This window comes from Podarcis pityusensis, assembly GCF_964106645.2.
Source record: "Podarcis pityusensis genome assembly, chromosome: 15".
In the NCBI taxonomy this organism is placed as follows: Eukaryota; Metazoa; Chordata; class Lepidosauria; order Squamata; family Lacertidae; genus Podarcis; species Podarcis pityusensis.
Genome location: NC_138040.1, coordinates 26,390,264 through 26,411,905, shown reverse-complemented (window position 1 = coordinate 26,411,905; position 21,642 = coordinate 26,390,264). Strand labels below are relative to the sequence as shown.

Sequence of the window (21,642 nt, the reverse complement as noted above, 5' to 3'; positions counted from 1 at the left end):
AGCATGGGGGAGAGGACGGAACCCTGAGGCACCCCACAAGTGAGGGCCCAGGGGTCTGAACACTCATCCCCCACCACCACTTTCTGAACACGGCCCAGGAGGAAGGAGCGAAACCACTGTATAACAGTGCCCCCAGCTCCCAGCCCCTCTAGACGGTCCAGAAGGATGTTATGGTTGATTGTATCAAAGGCTGCTGAGAGATCCAGCAGAACCAGGAAACAACTCTCACCTTTGTCCCTAGCTCGCCGGAGATCATCAACCAGCGCGACCAAGGCAGTTTCAGTCCCATGGTGAGGCCTGAATCCCGATTGGAAGGGATCCAAATGGTCCGCATCCTCCAGGCGTGCCTGGAGTTGTTCAGCAACCAACATGCCCAAGACCTTTCCGCATTGCACCTATTAAAGGCTGCAGGTGGAGAAGGAAGTGGATGGATGTTTCGTCTCACCCATACAGTAATGGGTCAGGGGAAGAGGCTAGAGCTCAGTGTGTCTGCTTTGCATGCTCAAGGTCCCAAGTTTGATCCCCGACATCACCAGGTAAAGTAGAGAAGCAGCAACCTAATGGGAAAAGTGTTTTCTGAAACCCTACCTGTTTCGAAAGCCAGCATGGTGTAGTGGTTAAGAGCAGCGGACTCGTAATTTGGTGAACTAGGTTCGATTCCCTGCACCTCCACATGCGGCTGCTGGGTGACCTTGGGCTAGGCATACTTCTCTGAAGTCTCTCAGCCCCACTCACCTCACAGAGTGTTTGTTGTGGGGGAGGAAGGGAAAAGGAGATTGTTAGATGCTTTGAGACTCCTTAGGGTAGTGATGAAGCAGGATATCAAATCCAAAACTATTGCAAGTCGCTGCAGGAGAGGGACTGTAACCAGCATCAAGGGAGGGCTTTTTCTAGGACCCAAGTGAAAACTGTTAAGTTCCTGGTTTATTTTTGCTATGGCCAAGAGGTGTAATATTGTGTTGTTGTTTTTTAAAAAAAGTTATTTATTTTTTCAGATTTTACAATTTTACAATCAATTATCCAACAACCAACATAAAAACAAGATTTCCAAGAATCTCCTGTACTTCCCTTCTACCCTTTGTGGGTCCTTTTGTTAACCATTTCCTCCTGCATCTTTTATAATAATCCCAATCTTTTACATCTCCACTCTATCAAAAATTCAACATTAAACTACAAGTGTTATTCCAATAATTGGTGTAATATTGTTAATGTAATTTTGTTATACTGTATTTATAGACCTGAAAAAATTTTTTTTGGTACGTTGTTATATTTGCTATTGTGTTGTTCTTTTGTTACATTCTTATGAAATTGTTTTGGTGTTCCAATTTCTTTTGCTTTGAACCTGTGTGTGTGTGTGTGTGTGTGTGTGTGTGTGTGTGGAAAAGCAGCATACAAATAAAATTATGAATGAATGAATGAATGAAATCCAAGACAGCTGTTGTGTGCATTTGAACTACTATATGAGCTGCAGAGTTCCATGAAAAGATTCCTCTCCTGTAAAATCCCTAGATCAGTTCCAGCACACCGAAAGTCAAGATGTGTGTCGTTTCACTCATTGACAGTCTGATCCTGTGGACATTTACTGAGGATGTTTACTGACAAGTCAAGACCCCCTGATTTCAGTGGGACTTGATCGTGGGTAAGTATGCAGAAGAATTTAAAACATAATCATTTAATAGCTGCATTTTATACCCAAAGGCAGGGGAAATTACTATACCAGTGAAATGATACAAATATACCCAGTATAAAACAACTCATTGTATAAATATATAAAAAGAGAACTAACCTTTTCCCTTAAAACACTATTTAAACTTAAAAAGTTGTGCCTTACAGTTTTCCTTTCTTCCTCTTTCATCGTATACATGTATAAAGTAAAAAAGGTAAAGGTACCCCTGACCATTAGTTCCAGTCGTGACTGAGACTCTGACTCATCTCGCTTTACTGGCCGAGGGAGCCGGCGTACAGCTTCCGGGTCATGTGGCCAGCATGACTAAGCCGCTTCTGGCGAACCAGCGCAGCGCACGTAAATGCCGTTTACCTTCCCGCCGGAGGGGTACCTATTTATCTACTTGTACTTTGACGTGCTTTCTAACTGCTAGGTTGGCAGGAGCAGAAAGAGACCCACAAAAATGAGAACCAACCAAACATCAGTGGGTGAAAGAAGTAGCTCAGTGGTAGTGTCTCTGCTTGGCATGCAGAAGGTCTCAGGTTCAATCCCCAGCATCTTCTGGTAGGGCTGGGAACGCTCCCTGCCTGAAACCACAGAAAGCTGCTGGCAGTCAGTGTAGAATATACTAACCTAAATGGACCAATGCTCTGTCTTGGCATAAGGAATCTTCCTATGTTCCTGTGTTCAGTAGCTCTCAATTTGTTTATAAGAACACAAGAAGAGCGTGCTGGATCAGGCCAATGGCTCACCTAGTCCAGCATCCTGTTATCACAAACAGTGGCCAAACAGATGCTTGTGTGAAACCTACAAGCAGGACCCCCAAACACAAGAGCCCTCTCTCTTCCTGTGGTTCCGAGCTATAGCAAATGGAAGAGCTTTTGTTCACAGCGCCTCCCCGTCCTCCCAAATAATTTTCAAGAACAAAACCTTGGACAGTATTTCCCCCTTCCCTCCTCTGCAATTGTTACTAGGCAGTCCTGCTCATCAATCTGTCCTCCACCCCCAGTTCCTGCACACACAGAGAAACACACAGAAATGGCTGCTCATTCCTCTCTCTTCCTCCCCCCCCCATATAACCTTTGGTTCTGTTGATCTTTAATCTGCAGGTGGCACAGAAGACGCCCAGGCAAAGGGAAATGACAGCACTCTCAAAACAACCTGTCTTGCTTCAGTAAACGGCAACCCTAAATCTGTGGCAAAGCCATGGGGTACCATCTCACCAGCAAAGGGCCTCTGAGGGAAAACTTCACTGAGGATGGAAGTGGGAGACTGCAAGTGCCCGCCCCCCAGCAAAGATTTCGTCATTCAGGATGCTGAGCCCGAACGTGCAAAGGCTTCCATCGACCTGCCTCCAAGCTTAGAGAAACACAATACCTGCCCCCCAAGACAGAGCTGAATTACCAAATAGGCAGAGTAGGCACTGACTGGCCTATGGGCCCCATGCCATTTAGGGCCCTTGCAATAACAGATCAAAATAAATACAGTTTGTTAATTAAAAAAACAAAACAAAACAAAATAAATACAGTTTGTTTTGTGTAATAAAATTGGTTTATTAAAATTGTTGATTGGTAAAATAAAAAAAAATATTAGGAGATGATTTGCGAGCCTCCCTACCCCACCCCCCACCCCCAGAGATTTTGACTGACTAGGAGCCTCCACAGGGTTTAATCCGGCACTGCAAAAAGAGCAGGCCTTTCCTACAGTACAGACTTCTTTCCCCCTTGCCTGACCATTTATTCTCTCTTGAGTTTGAAGCACTATCTCTGCCTATTTTCCTCAACCTATATTCTCAACTGGGACATGGCTGTGCATGCAACAGTGGCGATGGGGCTGGGGGAGCTTTCTTACTGCTTATGGAAATGAAGATCCAATCTCCCACAAACCCATACAGTCATGCATGCATATTTCTCTTCCGCCCTGCCCAAAGTGTCAGGCAGATAACAACTTTTAGCACATGGAGAGATCACTGCCACAGCCAGGGTGAATCATCAAATGCTTGCCATTCTTAAGCTGTGTGGTGTCCAGAACATGAAGACCCAGCCCTATGACATGCCAGCATCAACCTGTGACGGCACTTAAAACCAGCTCCTTGAATTATGTCTAACAGCCAATGGAAGGAACACAAATCCGCACAATTCATGAGGCCACTGTCTTTGGCTGCCTGTTGCGTAGAAAGTAGGGCTGAATGCCTCACTTGGCAAAGGAAGGAGTTTCTCAAGATGCCCCAATGTTTGGTTGTCAGTCTTGTCACCGCCTTTGCTGTGGGCATCGCTTAGATTCCAAACAGTGCTCAGCTGCCAAGTGACTGATGGCAGCTGCTTTGGCATGACTACGATCTAAATATTCCTCAGTTAACCTATTAGTTTTAATTATATACCACAGCCTCTTATTTTGTAACCTTAGAAATGAACATTCTATGTTCACAGGTGGAGATGCATCTCCTCTCTCTCTCTCTCTCTCTCTCGTCTCCTCTCCCCCTGCAATCTTAATCACCGTCGCAACTCTGTTTAAAAAAAATAATTGTTGACAAGTGTAAAGTCTCGTCAACACAGCAGGAACAACTACGGCAAGAGCAAGAGTGAATGTCTAGTATGAGAGTCAAAAAATGGGGAAGGGTAACAAACCCTGACAGGCAGGCAATTAGAATAAAACTGTGAAGGATCATTAGTATTCATTACCAGAAAACAAGGCGTAAAGAAGGCCACGCAGCTGTTGAGGCAGATGCTAATTCCTGTCAGATGTGGTGGGGCTCTTACAGGACCAGCCCAAGACATTATGAGGCCTGAGGGGGGAGACCAAGATGGTGCCCCCCCATCCCACATACAGAATCTGATTGGACCGACAGCAGTTGAATCTCTCTTCAACATCTCTCACCATATCTGAGGGCTGCAGATAGTTTAGGAGGCACAGGCAGGTTTAAGGAATATGTGGAGGTATGTGGGTGGACAGCTACCACCTTCCCTGGAAACTTCTGTCTAATGTAGCTGCCATAAGAACATCAGAGGAAGAGCCTGGTTGCTGGATCAGGCCCAAGTCCCATCATAGCACCTTGTTCCCACAGTGGCTCTGTGAATATTATTATTATTATTATTATTATTATTATTATTATTATTGATGACTAAAGAAGATATCAAGTGGGGTAGGAAGATTTAAGGACAATCAAAGAAAGATTTAAACATTTCAGTACGGTGGTACCTTGGGTTAAGAACTTAATTCGTTCTGGAGGTCCGGTCTTAACCTGAAACTGTTCTTAACCTGAGGTACCACTTTAGCTAATGGGGCCTCCCACTGCCGCCGCACCACCACCGCACGATTTCTGTTTGCATCCTGAAGCAAATTTCTTAACCCAAGGTACTAATTCGGGTTTAGCAGAGTCTGTAACCTGAAGCGACTGTAACCTGAGGTACCACTGTATTATTAAATTTATCTCCTGCCCTTCCAAAGGAACCCAAGACAGCAAACGCATGAGAAACGAAACATCTAAAAACAATTCTAGTACAGATGGAGACATAACCTTCTTGCTCTGGCTAACCATGGTAGCACCTATCTGGGACCTTAGGTAGGAGAATTTCCCAGGTCCATTGAGTGACTTTTCATCTATATGGGGATCCTCTATACTTCTCACAACCCCAGGGACAGCATCACTGGTCTGGATTGGTCAGCAGTAACATTGGCCAGGATTGGCCAGCTGAGACAGAAAAGCATGATGTGGTCAAAAGGGAATAGAGCCGGTTGGATCTCAAGCGCCTTCCTCCACGGCCTTCCTGAGTGGGAAGCACTGGAGAGGCAGGTGAGACTCTCACCCTCTACTTCACTGAGTGCTTCTCCTTCCAAACCCCTTAGCACCTGTCCCCCACTTTGACCAGACTCACTGGAATTCAACCTGGGTATGCCCTAAGCTACTTCCCCGAACCCTGAAGGAATGTGAGTGGCACAGTAGCGTTGACTTTCAGCCTTGCAAATTGCCTCTGTGTTTTGTGAGACCCTCGTCCCTGTCACGTCCCTTGGTCTGGCCACTGAGCCGCTGCTTGGATGCCCATAGAGTCTGACATAAGTATGGGAGAGACAACAGTTCTCCTGGCTGCTCCCATGCCATCTGTTTGGAATCAAGCACTGGTTTTCTGAAGGGGTGCAGGGTGGAAAACAAAGGTTGCTTCTTCCTGCTTTATAAGCGACAGCGAAAGTTGTGGGAAAGGCACTGGCAAACGGGGACCAGAGAGAAGAACTGGAAAAACTGGAAAAGCACGATTGTGTGAACAGTTACTGGGAGTGGAGAGGGGCAGGTTGACCTCAATCCCACCCTATAGATGAGTTGGGCCACTCTTTGGTCCTCTGCTGAAAGATGGAGCTAAAAACACTGGGTTCTTGTGTAGAGCATCACACAGTCCTTGAGAGTTTGATGGCAGAGAAGTTGTTCCTCCTTGCTGAAGGAAATTATCTTTTTTGCAGCTTCCAGCTCTCCTCAGAAGCTGCTTTCCCTCAAAACTGGAGAGTGCTAATCTATTGTATTTCCTTACTTTGAGCTGAGGTACATCCTTGGGGGGCATTTTATTATTATTATTTTTACTTCCTGAAAGCCTAAAGGTCCAACTGAGTTCAAAGCTGGTGACTGCTCGCTTGGCTAGAATCTAGTCCAGAGTCCAGACACACCAGACAAACTTGGGAAAGTCAAGTGGGTGGGGGTGGGGAGAAGGAGAAGACAGAAAGCAGGAAAATCCAGCCACTTCTGCATCAACAAAGAGCTTGCGCATCTCCATTGTTCTCTCTGCTTATCTCCCAAGTTTCTCTAATGAGCAAAAATGATTACATGGAAGGGGAAAGAAAAGGATTGTGCAAAGGAATAAGGAGGAAGCCGGAAGCTCAGCAATTATTTCTGGCTTAAAGTGAGACAGACAGATAGACAGACAGACAGACCTGTTGTTGTCTGTCAAGGAGATGCATGGAAGAGTGAAATGGCTGGGGATGCAAGGATCAGGAGCAAATTAAGTGAGCTCCTTTAAAAAAGAAGACACAACTGCCTATTGTCTTGGCAAAACCCCTCTCAAGAAGAGCATTTTCCTCCTGCTTCTAATTTCTTTTTCTAGATGATTTTGGGGCTTGTTTCCAGAGGCAGCAGCCCAAGCAACCTTCAGACTGCTTCTTTCAAAGATGGATCTCTACTCTTCTTCCTCCTCCTTCCTCCCAGAAACCCCTAGCTTGAAAACTCCATTTTCCTGTCCCCTCAAACATACACCCCATCACCTTGGTAACATCTCACTCCCCAGCAGTGGCGTAGCGAGGTCAGGTAGTACCAGGGGTGAAATTTTTTTGTCACCCCCCCCCCGTGACTCCTAAGCCTACAGCAAGCTGGGGGAAGGAGGGAGCTGGGCCTGCCGCTTGCTGTAGGCTTGGGAGTTGTGGGCAGGACGCACGACGAATGTCACCCCCCTTCAGGGAAGACACCCATTCTCTCCCCTGTCTGCCTGCCTCCTCCAGCTGGGAGCAGGGGCAATGGCACGCTGGCACCCCCCGTGACTCCCAAACGTACCCCGAGCCGTCGGGAGAAGAGGGGGAGCTGCACTGTCCTCTCGCCTCCCTGCCTGCCTTCTCCAGCCAGGAGTGGGGGCAATGGTGCACTGAATGTCACCCCCCTTAGGATGACACCCAGGACAGGCCACCCCCACCTTGGTCCACCTCTGCCCCCCAGGCTAAAGGGTTCCTCTCCTCAGTGGCCTATCAACACATTTTGTCATATTAGGTTCACTCTTCACTAAGCCAGCTAGGCTGGTTTTCATAAACCAGCCTAGGAATTCCTTTGCGGCTTGCATTCTCCTTTCATATCATAACTAACCAAAAACCCTAGCATTTATTAATTTCTAGGGTTTACCCCAAATCTATAACAATACAGTTTGTTTTTATTTTAAATTATATCTGGCTTTAAGCTGTAGTTTTATGCTTTGGTACCTTTGGTGAAAAGCAGTCTAAACATAAATAAATTTTAAAAGATTGCAGAATATAAACATGGGTCAGGAGAAGCCCTGTTCCTTGACTGCATCTGGTCTAGCAACTGGGACTCCACTTGCAGCAGCATGTTGAACTGGAGCTCCCCCAGCTCTTGGTTGGAATATTATCAGTGTTTTCAACAGAGACGAGTTACTGCAACACAACCATCTTCTTCAGACTTCCGAGAAGAAAGGAAGATGTAACATTTTGCACTCATGATACACTGGTGGGACCCCTGCTACATATTTAAATGGCCTCGGATGCAGGCCCGTGGCAGTTATTTGCGTATGTTAATTTGTAATTTGCAAATCTGAGCAAATGAAGATTGCAAGCGGCTATCGTCTCAGCAACACTATGCTTTGCAGCTTGCCCAGATTGCCCAAAACAAAAGACCCCCCTAGCCCCTGTGGCTTGGTAAGAAAGCCACTATGGATTTTGTGATTGTACCGTCATACCTTGGAAGTCTACCGGAATCCGTTCTGGAAGTCCATTTGACTTCCAAAATGTTCAGAAACCAAAGCGCGGCTTCTGATTGGCCGCAGGAAGCTCCTGCAGCCAATCGGAAGCTGCAGAAGCCCCGCCAGATGTTCGGCTTCCAAAAATAGTTCACAAATAGTTCACTTCTGGGGTTGCGGCATTTGGGATCCAAAACGTTCAAAAACTAAGCTGTTTGAAAATCAAGGTACGACTGTACTTGAATTATATACAGTGGTACCTCGAGTTACATATGCTTCAGGTTACATACACTTCAGGTTACAGAAGCCACTAACCCAGAAATAGTACCTCGGGTTAAGAACTTTGCTTCAGGATGAGAACAGAAATTGTGCTCCGGTGGCACGGTGGCAGCGGGAGGCCAAAGTGGTGCTTCAGGTTAAGAACAGTTTCAGATTAAGAACCGACCTCCGGAATGAATTAAGTACTTAACCTGAGGTACCACTGTATTACCTTCTAGCCTATTCAGCCTCTCCTAGGCAAACAGTTTCACCGCATTTGTTTTGAAAGTCCTCTGCCGCCTTCTGCTTCCTTCATCTCAATCCTCCGAATAACCCACCACCCTTTATCTTTGAATGCCTCTGAGCTGCTCTTATCCCGCACTGATTTACCCAGGGCAGTATTATTTTACTTGCTTCTTTTATGAATTTATATCCTCCCCTTCTATATAAAATACTTCAAGGGCAGCTTACAATATCGAAACAGTAAAAAGGGGGGAAACACACACACACACACACACACCATAAAATGTTGATAAAACAAAAGCAGGGAGGAAAGAAGGGGCTGAAAGAGTGGCACTAAAATAGTCTCCTCCAAGGTGGAAAGCGTGTTCTCCTTCATGGAGAGCACGTGTTGCGGTGGGGGCCGACAGGACACTCCAAAGTTGTGGGGCGGGCTAATTGATCGTTGGCCACTGTTGTGATTGGGCTTCGCTTGTTGTTGGGAAGAAGTTAATGTTGCCATTTGTTGATTGACAGCCAGAAATGTTAAAACTCCCTGCACGAGGCGTAGAGCTTCCTCTTTTCACCCCATGCATCGGATTGCCCATGTCCCCCCCCCCCTATATTTAGGGTTGTTCGCTTTGACCTTGCTATGCCTGTCATGGGGTTGTCTGCTTTTGGGGCAGGGGCCTGGTAGGAATTTTGTCCATCTGGCTGATTGGCTGGTGCCATTTGGTTTTTGCCTACCGCGTAGCAAATAGTCATAAACTTGTAAGGTTGCGGTTAGGCTTTGGTTTATGGTTTGGTTGGTTGAGGGGCATGGATTGGCTGTGCCTGCCCCTCTAATGCTGCTGCTGCAAGGGATTCTGTTAAAGGAATAAAGGGGCTCACTATTGCCTTTGTCTGAACCCTGTCAAGGGGCTAGGGCCACGCAAGAGCCCCTGGTTGCATTTGGAGAGGGCTGAGGGCAGGTTCCCTGCTCTGTCGCTACCCCCAAATGTATTCCCCTTTTCTGACTTTTGCAGGCATGCGGAATGTCAGTCTGTCCCCCATCTGTCCCCCAGATAGTCGCAACCAATGCCTAAGCAACCACTCACATTTTTGTATTTTAATAAAGTTGTGGACAAAATTATGCCAAAAACCTTTAAACAAAATTTTTGTGTGATGTGTGAGTTATTTGGGGTGGCCCAGGGGATCTTGACATGCAAAAGTTGGGAGTGTGAAAAGGTTATCACAGGAGGTGCTGCTGGTCGAGGCGCCCAGGTTGTAGCCTCACCTGAGGCAGCAAAGCGTTCCCAGGTACTGGAATGACCCAACCTACCTAATCTAGCATCAGCCAGAGGCAGATTTAGAGCAGTGTGACTGGTTTGGTCATGCTGGATGCAAAGCCTTGAAGGAGCCACAAATGCGATGTATAATAGAAGGTGGGAGACAGGGAGGTGCTGAAATTTGAGACCCCAAGTTCCGCCACTGCATCAGCCATGAAACCTCTCTGTGCTGCAAGAGATCCTGGGCCGTGCCTAACACAACATAGGGGTCACGAGCGAGAAGCCTCCGTCCCCAGCCACCACCGGGCCAGCCTCGCACAGCAGGGGTAGTACAGAAACAGAGGAACAAATAGTACCACCAATTCTATTATATTGAGGACCCCCAATAAGCTTCTAAGCACCCCTACACACCATGTTTCCCTTTGGCATGGTTTAAAATGGCAGGAGCAAATCAGCCATCCTTTCTCCTCGCTGCTCCTCTACTTTTCAAGGCTACTTGGGAACAGTGGGTCATGGTAGGTCAGATCTGGGCTTTTGAGGAGCGACCTCATTCCCTTGAGCTCAGAGTGTACTGCTCTGTCCTTCCAAACTTGCTTTTGCCATAATTAGCAGGGAAAAGGCTTCTTAAAGAAGCCAGGAGGGTTCCAGCAGAAGCTGAAGCAGAAAACAGAGTGGGCCCCAGACCTGGTTTTTTTTGGCAGCTGAAGTGTGGCTTTAGTTTGCCCTGTCTGGTGAAAGCCAGATTCTGCTGGAGGGTCTTGGAACAGTGGGAGAGAAAGAGCAGTGAGAGAGGGAGAGAAACCCGGAGAGGTGGAGAGGGAAGGTGTTATGTACTGAATTGAATAGGATCCAAAAAGCAGCAGTCTGATTGGTCCTAGAACAATAGGATTCAGAATGCAGCAGTCTGATTGGTCCTAGAACAATAGGGTCCAGAATGCAGCAGTCTGATTGATCCTAGAACAATGCAGCAGTATGATTGGTCCGCAGGAGCCACCCACTCCAGCTCCAGGTGGAAGTGAATCTGCAACCTGATTGGCCTACAGGAGAATCCCAGAATTAGCCAATCACGTGCGACCCATTGTGTAAATAATGTATATAAAGCAGATATTTTGGGGAAACTTTCATTCCTCACTACTATGAGCTGAATAAAGAGCATGAAATCCACACTCGACTCTGAGTATATTTCAGAAGGTAAAATGAGGAGAGGCAGTGAGCTGAGGTGCGGAGATCCACATGAGGAATTCATTCAAGTGGGAAACTGCCAAAAGGAAGACTTCGCCAACCTAGGAGCCTTCAGTTGATTTGGAGTACAGATCCCCAGCCCTGGCCAGCTGTTGTAGTCCAAAATGCCTTGTAGGCCCCAGGATGGTAAAGGCTGCTTTTACCCAAGTGTCCAGAAGGAACATCCAGCTGGGCAAATGGTGGAGAGACTGAAGTTGAGACTGTCTTCTCAGTTCACTCCACGTTAAACTTAGTATCGAGGGCAACCTATAGCGGGCAAGTGGCTCAGTCAGGAAGGGGCAACACACCTATCCCTTGGCGAGATATTTGAGGACTCGTGAGAAAGGATTATAATGAACCTTCTTAGGCTGCTATCCTGACCCAACTTTCGGCAAATGCCTCAAGCAGTTTGGTGCAGAAGCAAAGACCCCCAGTTACAAAACCTTCTAGCAGTCTAGGACCAGGCAGCTCATTCAAGAGGATGCAATAGAGCAGGGGTCAGAAAACTATTTCAGCAGGGGGCCTGTCCACTGTCCCTCAGACCTTGGGGGGGGGGGGCGGACTATATTTTGAAAAAAAATAATGAATGAATTCCTATGCCCCACAAATAACCCAGAGATGCATTTTAAATAAAAGGACACATTCTACTCATGCAAAAACACGCTGATTCCCGGACCGTCAGCGGGCCAGATTTAGAAGGCGATTGGGCTGCATCCAGCCCCTGGGCCTTAGTTTGCCTACCCATGCAATAGAGGCATATCCTTGATACCAGGTAATTAGTGGAAAAACAAGGCTGGAGGCCATCAGAAAAAGGCCCTTATTTCGCAAAGTATTGGAAGACAGAAGAATTACCCACCTTGGAAGAGTGGCAGATGAAGGTAATAGACTATATGACACTGGCTGAGATGACTGGCAGAATCCGTGAGCAGGGGAAAGAGACGGCGGAAGAAGATTGGAAGAAATTTAAAATTTACCTTAAGAACTATTATAAAATTGAGGAATGTTAAAATGTCGAGGTTTGGAGAAAGAAAAGGAGATTACAGTGACATAAGATTAAGTTGAAGAAAAGAATAAGAAAAAATATATTTGATAAAATTAATTAGAATTTGCTGAAATAAATTTTGGAAATTGAGATGTAGGAAGGGGAGGTTTGGGGGAGTCCGAGAAGAGAGGGATATGAAAAAAAAGGTTATGAAATTTTACATGTTTGTATGTCTTTTTTTTATTTGTTTGTATTGTTTAAAATCTTTCTGTAAAACCAATAAAAATTTTTACAAAAAAGAAAAAAAAAGAAAAAGGCCCTTATTGCCTGGGACACAGAGGAAACCTAAGGGCTTTCACCCCTCTTACTTCCCATCTCCCCGAGGTAGTATGCCTTCTTGTGTCCCAGTTGCCAAACATCACATGTGGGAAGAGTGCTGTTACAGTGAGGTCCTGTTTGTGGGCTTCCCAGAAGAAGCATTTGGTTGGCCACTGTGAGAACAGGTTGCTGGACTTGTTGGGCCATTGGTATGTTCTTAGGGCAATTGCCTTCAGTATCTGGAAACAATTCATAAGGATAGTAGTAATAAATCACCGGTATGTAAGAACATCAGGACGCGGGTGGCGCTGTGGGCTAAACCACAGAGCCTAGGACTTGCCGATCAGAAGGTCGGTGGTTTGAATCCCCGCGACGGGGTGAGCTCCCGTTGCTCAGTCCCAGCTCCTGCCAACCTAGCAGTTCAAAAAACCATCAAAGTGCAAGTAGATAAATAGGTACCGCACCAGGGAGAAGGTAAACGGCATTTCCGTGTGCTGCTCTGGTTCGCCAGAAGCGGCTTAGTCATGCTGGCCACAAGACCCAGAAACTGTACGCCGGCTCCCTTGGCCAATAAAGCGAGACGAGCGCCGCAACCCCAGAGTCAGTCACGACTGGACCTAATGGTCAGGGGTCCCTTTACTTTTACCTTATGCAAGAACATCAGTGCAAGGCTTCCTTGTGATTTATGCTGGGGGAAGGGACTTGGCCACAGAGGTGGTTTGTTTGAGCTCCCCCTCCTGCAACTGGAGCCAGTGCCAGCAAGCGAGAGGTTTGGAGCGGCTCATTTTACAGGCCTGGAGACTCTCAGCTCAGATTGGTTTTTATTATATGCACAATTGCAGAGCCCTGAACTGTTCCTCTGGATCCCTTTTGCTACTCACTGAAGCAAAACTGGTTTGGTTTTTTTTAAATAAAAAAAGAATAAGAAAATTAAATCTAGGCACAGAGAATATGTACTTCTTGCCAAGAGTACACGAACCCGTCAAAACAAAGCTGCAAGATTTTGCTTTTGCTCTCTGGAAACTTGCTCCTTGACACACATAAGGAGGAACACTCCAAACAGACCTGTTTGAGAGGTACGGATTTTTCTCCCCCTCTGTCCAGCTTGCTGCAGCGTCTTGGATTTGTCCCTGATGTGGCTGGCATAATAATGACGTGTCCCAGAAGCAACACTGCACAGCTTCATTGCTGTTTAGGAAGCTGCCAAATAATAGGAACAACAAAGAGTTATGTGGCATCTTAAAAGACTAATCACTTTTATTATGGCATCAGCTTTCATAGACCAGAGTTCAAAGTACCAGATGCATGAAACATAATATAATAGAGTATTGTATAGAGGGGTAAGGCAGAAATTTGGCTGTGGCCATATTTTAATGGCAAGCCATCTACCTGGATAGCTCAGTTGGTTACCACATGGTGCTGATAGTGCCAAGGTGGCAGGTTTGATCCCCGTATGGAACTGCTGCATATTCTTGCATTCCAGGGGGTTGGACTAGATGATCCTCAGAGTCCCTTCCAACTCTACAATTCTATGATTCCTATCTTGCACTTACAAAAACAATACACAAACTCTGAAATGTTTCTTTCCTTAAAAAAAATACATACTTGTCTGAATTTTTCAATGCTGCTCCCCAAAAAGTAAGTGTGCAGAAAAATGCATATATTAGTAAAGCAGCATTTAAAAAAAATAGTGTTATAGTAGGCAGAATTGCTTGCTAAAATGTGCATATTGGGAGAAATGCATACTAAAATGCTGATGAAATTTTGTGAGGACTTAAAAACAACAACAACCCGGCAAACGGATGTAGAGATATGGAGAATGGAAGTTCGAGTAGGAAATTCAGACATGGAGATACACCAAAATGGAGAGATTTGTCTATCCACAAATGTATATACACATGGCTTCCAGGGGGTAGGGATGGGGGACTGGAAGCAGTGGGGTCAGTGGGAATGAAATACAAAACCTGCAAACTGTGCCAATTACTCTCTCCTGTTTTTGCTGCAACAGACGAACTGAAGAACTCAAGAACCCATCTAGTCCAGCATCCTGTTATTACAGTGGCCAACCAGATGAACTATTCACCTGATCCAGCAGGCTCTTCATATGTTCTTATGTTCCTAAGGTCATCATCCATTTTGCCCTCAGAACAACCTGTTGTGGAAGGTAAGGCCTAGAGAAAATGACCAGCTCAAGGTCTCACAGCGGGGATTTAAACCCAGTCTTTCCCTTGTCAAAATCCAACACTTTAGCCATTGCAGCACAGTGGTAAGCATGATGTGATACTTGGGCTTCCAGGTGATGGAGCCAGTGCGGCGTAGTGGTTAGAGTGTTGGATTTGGAGCCAGGAGCTTGGGGTTCAAATCCCTGCAGAACCACAAAGCTTCCTGGGAGATCTGCAGCCAGTCATGCCCACTCAGCTTCAATCAAACTCACAGGGTTGTTGCTGTCCTGATCTCCTCAGAAGGAGGTTGGGATATAAATTTGACAGGCAGATGACAGAAGGCTTAAGGGACAGCAGCTCACAATGCCCCAATAAACACTTCACGCAGATCCTCAGTCTTGCCACTACATCCTTTTTAACAAGTCAACCAGCAGTCCACTTCTGGAGGAGTTTTGCTGTGGCCAAATCCTGCAGCCTGGAAGGAACCATCTCTTGATAAATTACCGTATTTTTCGCTCGATAACACGCACCTGACCATAACACACACATAGTTTTTAGAGGAGGAAAACAAGAAAAAAAAATTCTGAATGAAACAGTGGATGTATCATTTTTGTGCTTCATGCTGTGGCCACAGACATGTGATTTGACGGTGAGTTTGGGGTAGCCCAATGCAAAAATCCTGAGAATCCATGTGGATCTGTGCTTTGTAACCACGTTTTTGCACCATTGCAGCCCCAGGCAACAGTGGGTGTGTGATTTTTTGGGTGCAGGATGTAGCCATGGACATGCTATGTGATCTGATGGTGAATTTGGGGTGACCCAATGCAAAGATCCTGAGGATCCATGTGGATCCGTGCTTTGTAACTACGTTTTAAGTGGGGAGGGAAGGAAAAACATAGAAGGGACAAGGAGCACGAGAGGGGTGTGCGGAGAAGCAGCTGGCTAAGAATGCAGGAGAGGGGTTTAAAGGGGGGGGGAAAGGAAGGCAAAAGTCCACCCACCCACCCACCCAAGCCAGCCCTCTCTCTCTCTCTCTCTCTCTCTCTCTCTCTCTCTCCCTCTGCTTGCCTGGAGGGGAGGGGTTGCCTGGAGGGGAGGGGTTGCCTGGAGGGGAGGGGATTTCACTGCTCTTTGTTCCGTTTGAGCAAACAGCAACCGAAACAGAACAGGGTGGGCAGTAAGACCCTGAGGCAGAATGCAGGAAAGCAGAAGCCTCCTCTCCTCCGTGACGGCGCAATATGATTTTTGCCTGATTTTTGCCCTGCACTTGGGACAGACAGCTCCAGGGACCACACATTCGCTCAATAACACACAAAGACATTTCCCCTTACTTTTTAGGAGAAAAAATCTGCGTGTTATAGAGGGAAAAATACGGTATATGAAAGTTCTTAGTGGAACTAGGGGGTGATAATGACTGGCTGTAGGCCTGAGAGTGTCAAGGGGGGATCTTTTGCCTTTCTCCAAACACTGAGAGGTGCAGAGGAATCTCAGAGGCTCTCCACTCCTCTTCTCCTCCTAAACGGCCTCAGCCCAGTATACCTGAAGAAGCGTCTCCACTCCCATCATTCAGCCCGGACACTGAGGTCCAGCGCCGAGGGTCTTCTGGTGGTTCCCTCACTGTGAGAAGCAAAGTTACAGGGAACCAGGCAGAGGGTTTTCTTGGTAGTGGCGCCCGCCCTGTGGAACGCCCTGCCATCAGATGTCAAAGAAATAAACAACTGACTGACTTTTAGAAGACATCTGAAGGCAGCCCTGTTTAGGGAAGTTTTTAATGTTTGATCTTTTACTGTGTTTTTAATATCCTGCTGGAAGCCACGCAGAGTGGCTGGGGAAACCCAGCCAGATGGACGGGGTATAAATAATAATTTATTATTATTATTATTACTGTGATGGCCAGCTGGGTCCTTGACATGTCACATTATCCAAGATATTCTTCTTCTTCTTCTTCCCAGTGCCAAGAAGCCACCTCATTTCCCCCGGATGAAGGTCCCTATGGCAACCAGCAAATGCGCAGAGCACACTTAAACCCAGCAATTGTCTTGGCCTCTGTTTATTTACAGCACGTTAGTGGCTTTGGCTGAGTAGGCTTTAGTGAGAAACCACAAACTTGAAAAGTGGGCTTTGCTACTGAGACTTGGCACACCCGGTTTCTGCCTCTCACAGCAAACATGGCAGCTTCGTCAGCCTGGTGTGGATTGGAATTGCATCCTTTGGTCACACTCAGTTTATAGCTCTCCTTGCCTGATCTTGCTTTTTCTTCTGCCTGCATGCTCTTCAGCCACACAGGCTTGTTTAATGGTTCCTACATTTGTAGCCCACCTTTCTCACCCCATCCAAGGAGCTCCAAGGTGGTGGACATAGTTCTCCCCCCTCCCCATTCCATCCTTACAACAACCCTGTGAGGTAGGTTGGGCTGAGAGGCGGTCGCCCAGTGTGAACATCATGACTGAGTGGGGATATGAATGCTGGTCTCCCAAGTCATAGTCTACCACTCTAACCACTGCACCACACTGGGTGCACACATTTGTCTTAAAGTGGCCACCAGCCACCCACACTATCACTGATAGCAGCAGGCCACTATTTCACACTGCTGGGTCTCCAGACTGCCCTTCTCAGCATCACCTCTTGCCTAGAGCAACTGGCCTCCACAATTTATGCAGCCCTTCCTGGTGAAAATGCTCCATCTGTACAAGAGTCCAATGAAGAACTCACATGAGTCTCTGGCATGGCCAGTTATATTCTTTCTCTCTGCTGCCTCTTTGGCTGCATATATTCTGTACCTTGAAAGCACATCCAAAGCCCATTTCAGATAATTCTGGGCACTGTAGTTTACCACTCACAAAGTTACATTACCCAGCAACCCTTAACAAACCACACAGTCCAGAATTCTTTGAGTGGAATAATGTTCTTTGATTGTGCTTTAAAGTTATTGCTGTAAGTGCTCCAATCTCTGAGCGGAGAGAGGCTGTATGCCAACACTCACCCAGGGTTCAATTTCTTCGGATGAATGTCAGTGGAGACTGTGGTGACCTTAGGATATATGGTTTTATTTACACATATTTACAACCTGAGCATAGAATGGAAGGGCTCACAGAAGATTTTGCTTCCCCATTATAGGATTCCAGGGAAGTCCCAAATCACAGCTTTGGGTCCAGTACAGAGCAAGATATGTAACCATCTTCAGCTTCCAGCATCACCCCAAACTCTCTCTCTCTCTCTCTCTCTCACTCCCACTTGGCTTATTGTTCTCCATTCATAGGCTGGCATGGCATTTTGCCAAGTGAGATGGGAAGAGGCCCACCCATTTGTCTCTCTGGCAACAGAGCAACCTCTTTGGATATGTAAATCACAGTACTTAACTGGCCAGCTAAGACCATTATCTTACAAAGAAACTTGTTTGCCTGGTTCAGTGGCCTTTTCTACTAGATTTGGAAACTCACTAGATACAGAGTCAAAGACCTGGAAAGTAACCAAGGGCATGATCCAGACTGACACACACACACACACACACACACACACCCCAAGCTTAGTTTGTACTGGAGCCTTGGATATTAAGCTGCCCCCATCTCCATCCAGATGCACAGATTCTTCTCCTTGGCTCTGCCTCTCCCCTCACATGGAATTATCCCAGCCTTTTGGCATTCACAACCTGCAGATGTGCTGCCTGTGTTGTAAAACACTGGCTGCAAATGACCCGAGCAGTTTCTCTGTCTCTCTCTCTCTTCGTGGCGGCGGCTATTTTAATTGCCTCCGTGCCGTGCTGAGGAAAGAGCTCTCATTATGTCGACAGGTAAACATTGGTTTTGGCTGGGAGACTTGATGGAGGGAGAATGGCCTGAGTCATCTGTGCCTGGGAGCGTTCAGGGACTCAACTCTCCATTCTTCTCGCTCCTCCAGCTTGCTTGAATTTTCTGGACACGCTCCACTTATGAACCCTGCCTGCAGATTGCACTAATTTAAGGCACTGCTTTAGCAATGCTTTCAAGTTTGGGGATGGTTTCCACCCCCACCCCCCCTTCTTCTTTGGCTCAAGCTGAGCCAGTTGGAGCTCATGTGTGGTGTTAAAAGAAGCCTAAATATGGGAATAAAGGAATTTCAGGGGAATTTCACAAAATGTGCAGGGGTCAGCCCGCTGCCCTTGCAACTTCCCAAGGCGCCTGGGCACATGTTGGCCATCTGTGTCAACCAAAGAGAGATTGGAAAAGGTCAATGGGGGCTTGTGCAGGTCCTGCTTGGTTTGTAAGTGCATGGGTAGCACGTGTGATTTTTTTTTTGAACCAGATAAATATATATACATGCAGTATTTCTAAATGTCAGGGTTACTTTTCAAGGCCCACCCGGTCTCAGACATTTCTTAAAGCAGTATGAATTTTGAGGCAAAGCTTCACCATCAAAGTCTGAGTTATTTTTTTGCCAACTTCGACTGGTGCACCAGTTACTCCAGTTGTACCTTGATTCTCAAACACCTTGGTATGCGTATGTTTTGGCTCCCAAACACCACAAATCCGGAAGGAAGCTCCTGCAGCCAATCGGAAGCCGTGCCTTGATTTTTGAACTGTTTCAGGAGTCGAATGGACTCCTGGAACGGATTAAGTTCGAGAAGCAAGGTACCACTGTATTTAATTACAATAAAACCACACAGAAACTTCAATTGGTGCAGAATGCTGCCACTAAAAACTTGTATCACTTGCACTGTCTACCAACCTCTTTCTGGGTACAATTCAAGGTGCTGTTTTCATTACCTGCAAAGTGCCCCCCCACCATCTGCCATTGCCACAGTTTTGGACAATAAGCAATGGCAGCAACAATAGTTTGAAAATGACGCATCCCTTATTCCTCCCCCAGACACCACAGCTCTCTTCTGTAGTGCCAACGTGCTGTTAACATTGGCTCAGAAAAAAGCCCCCCAACATCCCTCAGGTGTAAACTGGGACATTTCTCACTCCCCCCCCACTGCCCTCCTTGACCCCCCATTTTTGGTTCACCCCCCGATGCAGAGTATTTCCTATCAGAAGAAGGCGAATGCCACCACCACAGGACCCAGCATACACGCCCTCCCCAGTCCTGTGAAAACCAATTGACCCTGATTTTATTTTATTCTTTGATAAATTTACAAAAAGAAAAACACACAGAGATAAATAAATTTTAGAAAGGGGCAAGATGAGACTCAGATGCACGAAGCATTTTTGGCAGGGGAAAAACTACGACTCCATGCACTCTGTTCCATTTCCCCTTTCTTCTCACCCTGTTCTCTGCCCATAGCTGTCAACTTTCAGATTTGAAAATAAGGGATCAGCAGCCTCACCTGTACCAGGGACAGTCTACGGGATATCTAACAATCTGGGATAGCAGCGGGAAGCAGTGGGAAACGGCGCTGGAATAAGGGAATTTCCCACAAAAAAAAGGGAAGGTTGACAGCTATGTCTCTGCCTGCCCCTCAGAACCAGCCTCAGTGTCGGCAGCCTCTCCTCTTCCTCCTCACCCACTTTCCAGCTGCCTCTATGAACTGCCCAAGGAAGGAGGCCATCAACAGTGGCCATAGAGATGCCACAGAGAGGCAACGGGATGGTCTCTCACCACCACTGCTTGGGCCAAGCACCAACTCCTCCTCCTTGGCAGTGGCAGCACTGGTGGGGGAAATGGACACATTCTGGGATCAAATCAGAAGCCAGGACGAGCTTTTATAATTCCAGGACTGTCCCTGGTAAATCGGGACACTTGAAGGGTATGCAAGTTGAATACAGATCAAGCCATAAGAGGTTTCTCGAGGCCTTGCAGGGCCTTGTAGGTGGGCTGTAGTCAGCTGGGTGTGTCTCTGAAACTGTCCATGCCTAGTTTAATGCCCACAGAGTATGCAAAATCCCTGCTCTGGAGCACTCACAGGCTACCTTGAGAGGTGGCGCTGTGGTCTAAACCATTGAGCCTCTTGGACTTGCCAATCAGAAGGTTGGTGGTTCGAATCCATGCAACGGCGGTGAGCTCCAGTTACTCTGTCCCAGCTCCTGCCCACCTAGCAGTTCAAAAGCACACCAGTGCAAGTAGATAAATAGATACCGCTGTGGCGGGAAGGTAAATGGCTCTGGTTTCCATCATGGTGATCCGTTGCACCAGAAGTGGTTTAGCCATGCTGGCCACATGACCCAGAAAGCTGTCTGAGGACAAATGCAGGCTCCCTTGGCCTGAAAGTGAGATGAGCGCCACAACTCCACAGTCACCTTTGATTGGACTTAACCATCCAGGGGTCCTTTACCTTTACTTTTTTTTTTTATCCTGAGAGGCAAACACAAGAGGTTGTGGGTCGAGGTGGGTAGTGGCGGTGGTCAAAGCACCTTGCCCTTGCACCTGGCATGACATTTCAGACCCAGATGGCTGCAGGTGATTAAATGAACATACCTGGCTGTCTAAGCAAAGCTGTGCTCTGGAGCCAGAGTAAAATAAATTGATCCCAGGAGGCGGAAGGGCGACGCAGGCACTCTTGAGGTTGCATCAGATGAGTGGTGCAATCAAAACAGAGAGGGCGCCTCATGGCTGCCCGTTGTGTGGGCTTTTGTGAAAGGAAAGGAATATTGTGGCACCAATGTCTCCCATGGGTGCTATTCTCCTCCTGCTGCAAGAGCACAAATCATTAAGCAGAGCCCAGAAGGCCACTGGGGAGCAGGGCACGCTCATCCTTCTTGCCCGAGTTCCCTGGTTTGATAGCGTTGCCATTTCAAAAACACAAGTGGCTCTAACTCGCCGGCTGCACTGTCACTCCCCTGGGAATTTGGCGGGGTGTGGATGTGTTGCAGAGAACGGTTTCCATTTATTACAAAACACTTCAGAACTTCTCGAAGATTCTTGAGTCGTGGTTTTTGGCAAAATATTAACGGTGATAACCCTTCTTCCCTGAACATTGCCTATAGGTTCATAACCTGAAGAAGAACATAATATAAGCTTGCCAGAACTGGCCAATGGCTTATCTAGTCCAGCATCCTGTTCTCACAGTGGCCAATAGGAAGCCTGGACCAGAGAGCAACAGCGCTCTGCCCACCTGCTAGAGCTGATCAGGTTTTGGGATGGGATGTCAGCAGGACATCACAATTAAAGTGGATTTTGCAAGCCCTTCTGG

General features: G+C 46.9%; 1 long non-coding RNA gene across 1 annotated transcript; it reads left to right on the top strand.

Moving 5' to 3' along the window:
* The first annotated feature begins 372 nt into the window (after positions 1-372).
* On the top strand, positions 373-3,131 carry LOC308464393. Its single transcript, XR_013980001.1, has 3 exons — positions 373-536; positions 1,510-1,639; positions 2,776-3,131. It is a non-coding gene; the product is annotated as an uncharacterized lncRNA (long non-coding RNA).
* Positions 3,132-21,642: the final 18,511 nt, after the last annotated feature.